This window comes from Nicotiana tabacum, chromosome 23, assembly GCF_000715075.1.
Source record: "Nicotiana tabacum cultivar K326 chromosome 23, ASM71507v2, whole genome shotgun sequence".
In the NCBI taxonomy this organism is placed as follows: Eukaryota; Viridiplantae; Streptophyta; class Magnoliopsida; order Solanales; family Solanaceae; genus Nicotiana; species Nicotiana tabacum.
Window position 1 is genome coordinate 17,559,309 of NC_134102.1, and position 13,412 is coordinate 17,572,720.

The 13,412-nt window shown below is 36.9% G+C and overlaps 2 long non-coding RNA genes across 2 annotated transcripts; one reads left to right on the forward strand and one right to left on the reverse strand.

Moving 5' to 3' along the window:
* Window positions 1–1,682: 1,682 nt before the first annotated feature.
* On the reverse strand, window positions 1,683–5,576 carry LOC142177641 (uncharacterized). The gene is made up of 2 exons (XR_012706216.1): window positions 4,834–5,576; window positions 1,683–1,935 (listed from the first exon to the last, which is right to left on the reverse strand). It is a non-coding gene; the product is annotated as an uncharacterized LOC142177641 (long non-coding RNA).
* Window positions 5,577–7,342: 1,766 nt separating this feature from the next.
* LOC107812290 (uncharacterized) lies at window positions 7,343–8,320 on the forward strand. Its single transcript, XR_012706024.1, has 2 exons — window positions 7,343–7,831; window positions 7,915–8,320. It is a non-coding gene; the product is annotated as an uncharacterized LOC107812290 (long non-coding RNA).
* Window positions 8,321–13,412: the final 5,092 nt, after the last annotated feature.

Genomic DNA, 13,412 nt, shown 5'->3' on the forward strand with positions numbered 1-13,412 from the left:
GGCATGAACACATGACATACAAGCATAGAGATGTATATTTCCTCATGCTGTACAATATCACATCATTCATGGTTTCTCACACATTTTGACAGATGGGCATAATGATGCTTTTGTTTTACACGGGTTATCCGGAAGGAAAATGAAACATCCTATTTATTATTGAAAAGATTTTTGGAGAAATTTATTGTTTTCAAACTATTCATTTTATTGGCAACTTCGGCAAACGATTTGGGTTTTCAGTGATGTATTTGAAAAAAAGAACTACTATTTTATTAAAATCATGATTTGGATGAGTATTTTATCCCTGAGTTACTTCTGGTATTATTTGCTTTATGTTATTATGGATTGTTGTGGACTATTGGTTTTGGACCCGACCTTGGTGGAAGCTCGTCATTACTTTCAACCTACGACTAGGTTTGTTACTTACTCAGTACATGGGGTCGGTTGTACTGATACTACACTTCTGCACATTGCGTGCAGATGTTGGCTGCTGTTGTTGCTGTGCTCGATGGTTGTGGGATTTGAAGATGTACCTGCATTCATGTTGTAGCTGCCTCTTGTTCAGGGTAGCCTTAGATTTATAAAAGCTCTGTTTATGTATTATTCAAACAGACTATGTATTTATTTCATTTCCGCTTTGTATACTCTATTCTTAGAAGCCCATGATTTGTACTACCAGTTCTTGGGGATTGTATAAGATCATGATATTTATTCACTTAAATTGCTTTAATAATTATTATTGAAATTGGTTTGTTGGTAATTCGCTTACCTCATGGGACCCTACTGGTCTCCAGAATACCCGCTGTCCGCAGCATCCGCTGGCACTTATCCAGAAATTCCTGAGCATCCTCTGACTCAGCACCGCTAAATGATGGAGGTCAAAGCCTCCCAAACCTCTCAAGTCTCCTTTGCTCATCTTCTACCATAACAGGAAATACCTGGGCCTGAGCAGCTGCAGCCGGTTGGGCTGATAGTTCCCCCGGTATCTGAAGTTCCTGCACTACCTAGTCTGGAGTACGGGCAACAGGGGTATGAGTACCTCCCCCGGCCTGAGAAGTGGCAGGTGCGGCCTGAGCCGAAACCACCTGAGCAAGACCAGTGCAAGCTGTCAATATCTGGGCCAAAGTCTCCTGATGGCCTGGAATCTCAATGGGCACAGCTGGTGCCTGAGTGGGTCCCGCCAGCTCAACTACATTTGGAATCTGCTCCTGAGGTGGAGCAATTGGTGGTGCTACAGGTGCTGCTCCAACTGCTATACGAGCGAGACCTCGATCTCTACATCGGCCCCGGCCTTTACCACGGCCCCGACCTCTCGCGGCCCTAACTGGTGGCACTGGTGGCTGATCGTCTGATCCGGTAGTACGTGTTCTCACCATCTGTGAGAGAATAGAATAACAAAATTTTAGTTTTCTAGAATCAACAAGTTCGCACGATAGATTACAAGAAAGTGAAATTTTCCTAAAGGTTTGGCAGCCTCTCGAAGAAAGGTATAGACTTCTCTGTACCGATCCGCAAGACTCTACTAAACCTGCTCATGACTCGTGAGACCTATGTAACGTAGGCTTTGATACCAACTTGTCACGACCCAAAATCTCACCTGTCGTGATGGCGTCTATTTCAATACTAGGCAAGCCGACAATCTCAATAAACTCCCATATCTTTTATGTTTAAAAACAAAATGATTAAATTCAGCGAAAGAAAATTCATAAATACATATATAAACACTCCCAAAATCCGGTGTCACTGAGTACATAAGCATCTAATATGAATACAAATCTAGAAAATATGGTCCATAATAGTCTGAGACCAAATACTGTAAATAAGGAAATAGGGAAGGAGAGACAAAGTTTGCGAAACACGGCAGCTACCTCTAAATCTCTAAAAAATCAACTGTGCGAGAGAATCAACACACGCTATGTTCGGGAACACCTGGATCTGCACACGAAGTGTACGGTGTAGTATGAGTACAACCAACTCAGTAAGTAACAATAATAAATAAAGAACTAAAAGTAGTGACGAGCTTCTCAGCTAAGTCCAAATACAGTACTTTCCAATATAAAAGAGTAGGCATGCTCGTAGGTTCAACATTTAAGATTTCACTGAAATTTCATATCGAGTTTGACCGAAACTGAAAATAATATTTTTCCAAAATCTTCAAAATAGTGATATATGACAGCTGAAGTGCAGCAAATAATGAAATCAATGCATCCTTTCAGAGTAACAGTCACTCAGTCCTCCCATTCACTTCAACCTCACAGTCACTCTTTCCTCACGGTCACTCATTCCTCACAGTCACTCATCACTCGGCATTCGGCACTCGCACTCAGTAGGTACCTGCTCTCACTAGGGGTGTATACAGACTCCGGAGGTGCTTCTTCAGCCCAAGCTCTATATCAAGCCAATCATGGCATAAATCAATAAACACGCTGCGGCGTGCAGCCTGATCCATAAATATCCTCACAATTAGGCCCTCGGCCTTACTCAGTCATCAACCTCTCCAGTCTCTCGATCTCTCAGAAATCATGATAAGCAGCCTAAAAATGAATGTATGATATAATGGGCATGCAGCCCTAGATATGATGTATCAATAATAATTAAGAGACTGAGGTATGATATAAAATGAATAAACATGACCGGGTGAAAAATTACAATTTGAACATATTATTCAACTACAAAAATAACCCCAATGGGTACCAAAAATAACAACATATGGCTAAGCATGATTTTTAATACGAGTCTCAGCTCAATTTTCTCTAACACGCAGCGAATGTACGAATATCAATAGATTATTCAACTATACAGTCCCATGAAATTTGATCAAATCACAATTCCTACGGTGTACGCCCACACGCCGTCACCTAGCATGTGCCTCACCTCAAAACCAATCACATAACATATAATCCGGGGTTTCATACCCTCAGGACCAAATTTAGAACTGTTACTTACCTCAAACCGTGTAATTTTTTATTCCGTTATGTCCTTGCCCCGAGAATTGGTATCCGAAAGCCTCGTATCTAACCACAATTAATTTGATTCAGTCAATACCAATTATTGTAATTAATTCCATTAGGAAATACTAATTTTCCAATAAAAATTCGAAATTCACTCAAAAATCGCCCGTGGGGCCCATGTATCGGAACCCGACAAAATTTACAAAACATGAACGCACATCCAACCACGAGTCCAACCATACAAATTTCACCAAATTCCGACATCAACTCGACCCTCAAATCTTCAATTAAAGTCTTTGAAGATTTCTACCATTTTCAACCCAATCTTTACCCATTTGAACTTAATAATCTTTCCATAAACCTTATTGGTATGTATATGTATAAATAATACTCTAACACTCAAGAATCATACTTTTAATTACCGATCTTTACTTCAGACCCGAAATTGAAGAATTGGGAAAAGCAATTCTTACCTCTTTGAAACCCTAACAAGATCCTTATGAAATCTTCAAACCTTGAACAAGAATTGATGGATAAATGACTAAGTCTTCACTTTCTCTCTCTAAAATGCTCTCACCTCTCTCTAAAATGTCAGATTTTGGCTCAAAAAATGAGCTTCAAGGGCTATAAATCAAAGTTGGGTCGGGTCAAAAATTAAAAAGAATGGAAGCTCCGACGCAGTTATACGATCGCATATGCGATCGCATAACAGGTATGCGGTCCGCATACCTGCCGCATAATTTGGCCTCTAAAACTGGGCGTGACTAACCCGGTCTGCGGTCATTATGCGGCCCACATACCTGTTCTGCGGTCGCATAATGCACCGCAAAACAGGTCTGCAGTCGCATAGTGCACTGTAGATTTTTCTCAAATCTTTCCCCTCTCCTGATCCACTCTGCGACCATTATGCGGTCTGCAGAGTGATTCTGCGACCACATAGTGGTCGCAGAAATGACCTTTTTTTCCGGCAAAATGTTTTCTTTACACATCAGTGCATTGTTCAACCCAAAAAGTCCGAGCCTTAATTTCTGTAATCTTTGTACTAATTGATCTACCTCGGCATCACAAAACCTTAATTTCCTTAGCAAAATTTCTCTGGGGTCGTTATACATAAGTTAACATCCGGTCAACCGTTTCAACTTAAATTCTAAACCTTGGAACTAAGTGTTCCAAATCATTCCAAAACCTCACCGGACCCGAACCAATTATCCTGGCAAGCCAAATAACAACCGTAAATCACAATTTGAGTAGTAAATGGAGGAACAAGATTGTAATAGTTTAAACGACCGGCCGGGTCGTTATACTCTTATCTCCAACTGGAAAGTTGCTTATAATCCGCTACAAGGTACACCTCTGCTCTGGTTTACTTTCATCTCTAATTTTCTAGCCATGTAAAGCATAATCTAATAGGCCGGTTCATAATTGCATGTATCGATCCAAATAAGTAAGACAAAGAAAGCAAAAGAGAGTGGAAATACGGAAAAGCCATCACAGAAGTATATACAAGTAGTTACAGAGGATGATTTTGAGTTCTGGTTTATGGGATTCCTTAATAATCAAAAGACTCTGAGATATCTGCAGCAGGCAATTTCAAGTTCTTCGAGCAAGCTAAGAAGATAGCTTTTTCTCCTTTTCTTTTTTCATTTGTTTCCAAATTCGCCCATTCATCAATGCAAAATGTTGATGCAACATGAATTTACAGATCTGTTCAAAGTTGTGACTAGCTCCATTTCTCAAAGAAGGTTTTAGGTTTGTAGGCTTTGATCCTGGGGAGTTAATACTGATGAACATATTTATTGTAAAACTAATGTAAACAAAAGGCTAATATTTTGGATATGTTATTATAAAAGGAATAGGTTAAATCAAGTTAAATACGACTTACCTAGAAATGAAGAAGAAGCTGGGAATGATTTCATCTTCTTGGATCGAGTTTGAGGTGTGGGAGTTGAGAAAAGTTATAAATCATTGTAGTTGCACATCTGAATAGCTTTGTTGTGATCGCAGGCCTTCTGCAGGGACCGCAGGGATCGCAGCACTGAAGATTTGGGAGCACTGGAAGAAAACCGCGATCGTTGTCCTCGGCCTACCTTTGCAATTTATGAAGATGAGCTCAATACCTCAACAGCTACATAGAGTGGCGATTGCAGCAACCGGGCTCACTATCATTATTTTTGAGCTTGGGCTTACTGCCTCCCAGACCTTGCCTTGCTGCAATCGCGAGTCGTGTTGTGATGCAACTTCCTTTGTTACTATGCAGAAATCACTAATGTTGTGATCGCGACTCCCATATTGCGATCATAGCACCAGTTCATTTTGAGCAGCGTTGCCCTTTTCTCACCCACACTTCATTTTGATCCCCATAGCGAGCCAGCGAACAACCTTAAGGAAAAACTTATAGCCACGTTTTAAACACTCACACCATCCAACTAACTCAATTTAGGCCCAAGCATGCATCCAACATCTCAAATGCCTCCTACTTAGGCAGATACAATTTTCAACAAATACAATCAACACTTAGTATTCTACACATCATAGGCACTAATTGAACACACATAAAAAAATAAAAAAGAAACAAGTTCATTACAATAGTAACATCCTGATGAAGTAATAATAGTTAGGAAGCAACATCAATCAAATCAAATTATCAGATTTGTTAGGATCGGGAACTTGGGTAGTACAAAATTTAGCCAAACAATGTTATAATGACAATAACAAAGACAATGCAAGTTAATAACAATGACAATTAAAGCATAAAAAGAAGACACTAATTTAACGTGGTTCGGTTAGTGTGACATACGTGCACAAGCGGAGAGGACCAAATTCACTATAGTAACAAGAGTACAAAAGAGCGTACAAAATTAGAGTAAATACTCTAATTAATCCCAAATACCCCCGAGAGAATAACCTCACAAAATCACTCCAAATAAAGGGGATCACACAAGTATTTTCCAACACTCAACTCTCTTACAAAATACTCTCAATTACTAAAGGAGGAGAAGAAACAAGAAATGAAGACTCAAGTCTTGTTGGTGTGTTTAAAATGAACTAATGGTCTTTCCTTTTATAGGCAAAAAAGCTTTGGCCTCTTTGTTGTAAAAGAAAAGATACAACTTGTGCAAATGATATCCACCACACAATGCAATATTTTTGGGTCCCAAAGAATATTGCCCCCAAAGAATATTGACAACAAAGTCTACTTTGCAAATAAGCTTATGCTTATGTGAGATGAACTCCACTAGCCAAAATATTGGCCATAATTACACTATGCTTGACCTGAGTCGATGGTTTATCGGAAACAACCTATCGACATGCATAAGGTAGGAGTAAGATCTGCGTACACAATTTACTCTCCAAAATCCGATAAGTTGTCTGATACCGAAACGGTAGTAGGGCCTATAACAAGATTTGTGTGCTTTCATGATCATAAGAGCACCTTGAAAAAATTTTAGAACTCCACCTTCACCAGTGAATTTGCACCCAAGGGATTCTAAAAGTGCCCAAAGAGATGAGATTTTTCTTCAACTCAGGAACATATCTAACATCGGTGAGAGTTCTCACCACACCATCGTGCATTCTGATCCGAATTGTACCTTTTCCAATAACGTTACAAGTAACATTGTTACCCAGTTGGACAATTCCACCTTCAACTGAATCATATGTAGAAAATAAGTCTCTGCTATGACACATATGATATGAACAACCGGAATCTAAAATTCACTCATTTTCTGATCTAAAACTAGTTTCAGTTGCTAAAAATATAGTTTCCTCAATCTCATCAGTTACTACACTAGTTTCGGCGGTGTCAATATTTTTGTGCTCATTTTTTCTTTCTTTATGCTTTTCTTTATTTTTTAGTTTATAGCATTTAGAGATAATGTGACATTTCTTATGACAATAGTGACACTCTAAATTGTTGTGTCTGGATATGGAGTCGGATTTGCCCCTAACAAACAAGCCAACTTCCGCTTGAGTTCCACTAGCTTCCCTAGTAATATCACTATCTATCTGTTCTTTTGATTTTAAGATAGATTTAATATCCTTATAAAAAATATTATCCTTTGCATAAAGCATAGTATCTCTTATATGCTTAAAAGATGGGAGTAGAGAATAAAGCAGTAACACGACTTGATCCTTATCTTTAATTTCAGCATCTATATTGCTCAAATCCATAAGAATGGAATCAAATGTGTCAAGATGAGAGAGAATAGAGGTACTTTCACCCATACGAACTGTATAAAGCTTCTGCTTTAGGTAAAGTCTATTTTTCACTGTCCTCTTCATATATAAGGTTTTCAATTTTCCCCACACGCCTTTGGCTGTGGCTTCTTTAGAAACTTTACGTAAAACCTCATTTGAGAGATTTAAGATGATACATGATTTTACCTTTTTATCTATGACGGTAAACTCCTCGTCCGTCATTTTACCCGGCTTCTTCTCCTTTCCTTGCAACGCCAAGTCTAAGCCATCCTGAATTAGGATAGCTTTCATCTTTAATTGCCACAATATTCCGAAGTTTGCACTTCGGTTAAATTTCTCAATATATGTCTTTGTTAGATTCATTTTGGCTATTGAAACTAACCCGGTTAGATCCGGCTCTGATACCAATTTGTTAGGATCGGGATAAAAATTGTGAAAGGAAAATTGAGCCTAGGGGTAAAAATTCTTCAAGTAGGAGGGTTGGAGAGAATATTCAAGCAGAAGTTTAATGTTAGAGATGATGAAAAGCTATTGAAGGTTTCTCAATGCTATTTATCAACGACAGCTGGACCGGTCCAGTAGCAGGCCTTCTCTTCATCTTTACACATAAGATTGCTTTCTGCAGCGAGCTATCAATAAAGCTCTTATCTCCAACAGGAAAGTTTCTTAGAATCTGTTACAAGGTACCTATCTGCTTTGTTTTCCTTTCATCTCTAATTTTCTAGCCATGTAAAGCATAATCTAATAGCCCAGTTCACTATTGCAGGTATCGATCCCAATAAGTAAGATAAAGAAAGCAAAAGAGAGTGAAAATATGAAAATTCCATCACAGAAGTATATACAAGTAGTTACAGAGGATGATTTTGAGTTCTGGTTTATGGGATTCCTTAATCATCAAAAAACTCTGAAATATCTGCAGCAGGAAATTTCTAGTTCTTCAAGCAAGCTAAGAAGATAGCTTTTTTTCCTTTTCTTTTTTCATTTTGTTTCCAAATTGGCCTTTCATCAATGTAAAATGTTGATGGAAAACGAATTGGATCTGTTCAAACTTGTAACTAGTTCCATTTCTCGGAGAAGGTTTTAGGTTTTGTAGGCCTTGAGCCTTGGTAGTTAATACGGATGTACAGATTTATTGTAAAACTAAAGTAAACGGAAGGCTAATTCATGTTTTAGTTCTTGGCCATAGTCATCCAACCATTTTCATGAAAGCTAGGCTTGATTCATCAAATCCCCTTCACATCATTCCCACAGGCCACAGCATAATCACACGCCAACCATAATCTATAAAGAGCTCACCTCAACAGCCCCATAGAGTGGCGATCGCAGCAACCAGGCTCACAATCGTTATTTTTGAGCTTGGGCTTAATTATTGTCTCCCGGCCCTAGCCTGCTGTGATCGTGAGTCATGTGTCGCGATCGCAGCTTCTCTGTATTGATCTATACCATGTGGAAATCACTAATATCATGGCTCCCTAACTGCGATCACAACACTAGTTTATTTTGACCAGTGTTGCCCTTTTCTCACCCACAGTCCATTTTGATCCCCGTAGCGAGCGAGCGAACAACCTTAAGGCAATACTTGTAGCCATGTTTAAAACACTCCAACTAACTTATAATTTAGTCCCAAGCATGCATACAACATCTCAAATGCCTCCAACATAGAGAGATACAATTTTGAACAAGCAGTTCGTCATAATATCCTTAGTAAAATATTAACATCATGATGAAGTTATACAATTAGACTGAAACCTCAATCAAATCAAATTATCAGATTGAATTCACTGCTTCACGTGTTTCTCATATATCTTTATATATACATGAACTAGTGAAAGCAAGAGAGTAGGCCAGTAGGCCACCATACCCCTAAACTCTACAATCCAAAAAAAGAATAAGCATAAGGCTTTTTATATTTTGATTTGAGTAAAACTACTTCTTTCTTGAGATTTTCCTGTAACAGTTATCGCTCTTCTCGTTTTGGACATAACAGAGGTTTATTCATTTTATTTAAGTTTTGAGTAGCTAAACTCACTTTCCAACAAAAAATGACCAAACAGCTTGTTGGATAATATAATTCTTAAAACGAATGATAACACATTACACAAATCTAAAAGTATTATTTTGTCCGTTTCAATTTATGCGATGGAGTTTGAATTGACACTAAATTTAGGAAAGACTGAACATTTGGAACTTAAGAGTCTTAAACCTACCATAAGATTTTTAGACTATAAAAACATGACACTAGGGGTACATTAAAAAAATTAAGTTTAATTATTTCCAAATATAAGGTGTCATTCTTTTGGAAAGGACTAATAAGAATAATGCCACATAATTATGGAATAGAGGGAGTATTAAAAATAATTTCTTAAAAACTTGCTAAGTAATATGAATGAAACATATGAAAATGTATCAGAAAATATAATTATGTTTTGTGCTTCATTTTTAAATATTTTTATTTCTCTAATTTTTTTAAAGTATTGTCGACAACCAAAGGCCAAAAGTTGGTCAAAGTATCAAGAAAATAAGTTAGTTTACTCAAAAAAATTGAATCATTTGACATGGACGAAAAAGCAAGATGAGACAACTGCCTTAAAAGAGAATGCAATATACATAATCCAGAGTTGGCCCTGCATAGCAGATTGAAATCTTTGAATGACTACCCACTTTCCCTTGCCTAATGTATTAAGCAACACTTTAAAGTTAATGGATGACACACTCATGTTTCAAAGGGGACAATCAACTAGTTAATTTGTGATTAAATATTGATCACTACTAAACTGTAATGTCATAAATTCGAATAGTTATCCTGTCAACTTTAATCATATAAGACTAGAAAAACTAGCTTGAGGTATTTTTACTATGCACTAAAAGCTTGTGAAAGAGGTAATTTTGTATACTTTTTAATATTCAAGAAGGATTGACTTTTGTCTTTCCCTCCTATATTAATAATCTCTACCCTCATAAGGTAGGGATAAAGTATGCGTACACACTATCCTTCCCAAACCCCACATGTGGGATTTCACTTTGTTGTTGTTGTATCAATATTGGGAGGAAATTTTAACCTAATCTATAAGAAAACAACTTTTTCATAAATACTATACATAAATAGTTATGCGATCATCAATCTTATAGTTTGCTTCTCAATAAAGAGAGTTTAACTTCCTACTAGCAATTTCAAGTTCAGAGTCATAACATTGTCCCTATATAGAAAATGCTTCTCAATCCTTTTCTATATAAAAATTATCGACTCGGAACCAATAAAGTGCCATATGATAATACCAACTAAAATTTTAAGTTTTAGAAGAAACTAGATAAGATTATGGTTATTAAAAAAAATTACATGCAACTGTCGAGAAACGTGGCCCATGAATGGAATGCATGAGTCTAGGGTGAATCAAACTACCTTACCAGTTTTGACAAGATGACTTCAAAATGCAAAGATTTCTCTTACTTTTGCTAAACTTATAAAAGTAGGTTGCATCACAAAACTCAAAAGTTGAAAACACCACATGTGCACACAAATCTTGATCACTAAATGGTGAGATTAGTTATACCGTAATTACTCTAATTGACCATACAACTAAAAGAAAGACATTTTCCGAAACCTTTTCAGCAAGAGAAAGGCATGGATTACCAAAATCATGCAACGTTCAAATTTCAGCAGAAGTAAGAAAATATAAGGCGATCTCTTCTTAACTGCCTAAGCTTTGACGGGCAGAGTTACATAATGCATGTACTAGTGGAAGGTCGCAGGTACCTAGTGAAATAGTAAAGGTGTGCACAAACTTCCCCAAACACGACCGTTATAATGGATCGCAAGCAAAGGGTAAAAACAAAGAAAAGAAAGGAGAGGTTGTACATGTACTGCACTTTGATATTTGACAATTTCAAATATCAAACAACAGAAGGATTATCAAAGAAATTGAAACTTTTGAAATTAGCAGACACTACATGTTCCTGACAAACTCTAAAAAAGCACATGATCTTCTTTTATGGTTGTTTCTGATGACCCATAGCTGACTAATGGATGCAACAATTAGTTAAAAGATTCATCAACGTAACTTCTACCAAACTCCTACATATATATATAGTGCTATACAAGGATTGTTCTTAAACTATCAACCAAAGACTTATTTCTCACCGACCAACGTAACACTGGTTTGTTGTTGTTGCTGTTGTATCAATATTGGGAGGAAATTTTAACCTAATCTATAAGAAAACAACTTTTTCATAAATACTATACATAAATAGTTATGCGATCATCAATCTTATAGTTTGCTTCTCAATAAAGATAGTTCAACTTTCTCCTAGCAATTTCAAGTTCAGAGTCATAACATCGTCCCTATATAGAAAATGCTTTTCAATCCTTTTCTATATAAAAATTATCGACTCAGAACCAATAAAGTGCCATATGATAATACCAACTGAAACTTTAAGTTTTAGAAGAAACTAGATAAGATTATGGTTATAAAAAAAAATTACATGCGACTGTCGAGAAACGTGGCCCATGAATGGAATGCATGAGTCTATTTGCGTAGAAAAGGAAAAAGGACGTTTAGGGTGAATCAAACTACCTTACCAGTTTTGACAAGATGACTTCAAAAAGCAAAGACTTCTCTTACTATTGCTAAACTTATAAAAGTAGGTTGCATCACAAAGCAAATCTGCCAAGTCAAAAGTTGAAAACACCACACAAATCTTGATCACCAAATGGTGAGATTAGTTATACTGTAATTACTGTAATTGCCCAGACAACTAAAAGAAAGACATTTTCCGAAACCTTTTCAGCAAGAGAAAGACATGGATTACTAAAATCATGCAGCATTCAAATTTCAGCAGAAGTAAGAAAATATAAGGTGATCTCTTCTTAACTGCCTAAGCTTTGATGGGCAGAGTTACATAATGCATGTTCTAGTGGAAGGTCGCGGATACCTAGTGAAATAGTAAAGGTGTGCACAAACTTCCCCAAACACGACCGTTATAATGGATCGCAAGCAAAGGGTAAAAACAAAGAAAAGAAAGGAGAGGTTGTACATGTACTGCACTTTGATATTTGACAATTTCAAATATCAAACAACAGAAGGATTATCAAAGAAATTGAAACTTTTGAAATTAGTAGACACTACATGTTCCTGACATACTCTAAAAAAGCACATGATCTTCTTTTATGGTTGTTTCTGATGACCCATAGCTGACTCATGGATGCAACAATTAGTTAAAAGATTCATCAACTTCTACCAAACTCCTACATATATATACAGTGATACAAGGATTGTTCTTAAACCATCAACCAAAGACTTATTTCTCACCGACCTTCACAATACAGTAATCCTCTTCAAAATCGGAAGTCACAATGAAGAACTTACTCAGTGGACATGTGGTGGGTGGTATTCCCATGAGTTCCGCAGTATGCTCATTCGAAAGGCAGCCAAAAAGACTACTGTCCATATCTGCTTGCCAAGACCATATTCGTCCATCTGCAACGATCTTCAAAGAACTTGTCTAAAATAAAGCAAAGTGAGTAATTCCCCTGTTATTTCAGTATTTATAAATAGTACACCTCCGTTCCAGTTTACGTGAACTTACACTTATATCCTTAATGAGAAGCTTTTATAACCACACAAACACTCTAGGTTCCTTTTTGATTTGTTTAGGACCACAAATTTCAAAAGTCTTCATTTTTTTCTTAAACTCCGTGCCCAGTCAAACATGTTCACATAAATTGGAACGGAGGGAGTACTATTAATGAATGAAGAGATCACTAAGAAGGATATTTTGTATGTGCAGGAAAATCTGTAATTGATAAGATGAACAAACTTGGAGAAAGGATGGATTGTCTTGTGTTTAACCGAAAAATGGATAGAGTTGAATTTATACGTAGTTCCGAGGATATGAGGCGTAACTTAATACAAATTGTAAGGGTAAATAGAAATGTAAATATGGATTGCAGAGAATGCGAAGTAGATAAGATTGTAAAGAACAATAAATCTTAGGACTCAACAAATATAATCAATTTAAGAAATCTGAAAGAACGATTCTTTACGGTAGAGGAATATAGCGTTTTTATTACAATGTAAACTTCAGAAAAAACCTGTCCTACAGAAATGGTAACCAAGCCCTTTTATAGTGGAGGGATTTGGCTCTAAGCATAATAAAATAAACATTCAGTGGGAGACCCACGATAGGTCAGCTTTTCCATAATTTCTGTCAAGATTCTCTCTAGTGGGATTGCAACGGCTTTTTTCTACGAGCTCAATCTTGCTTAGA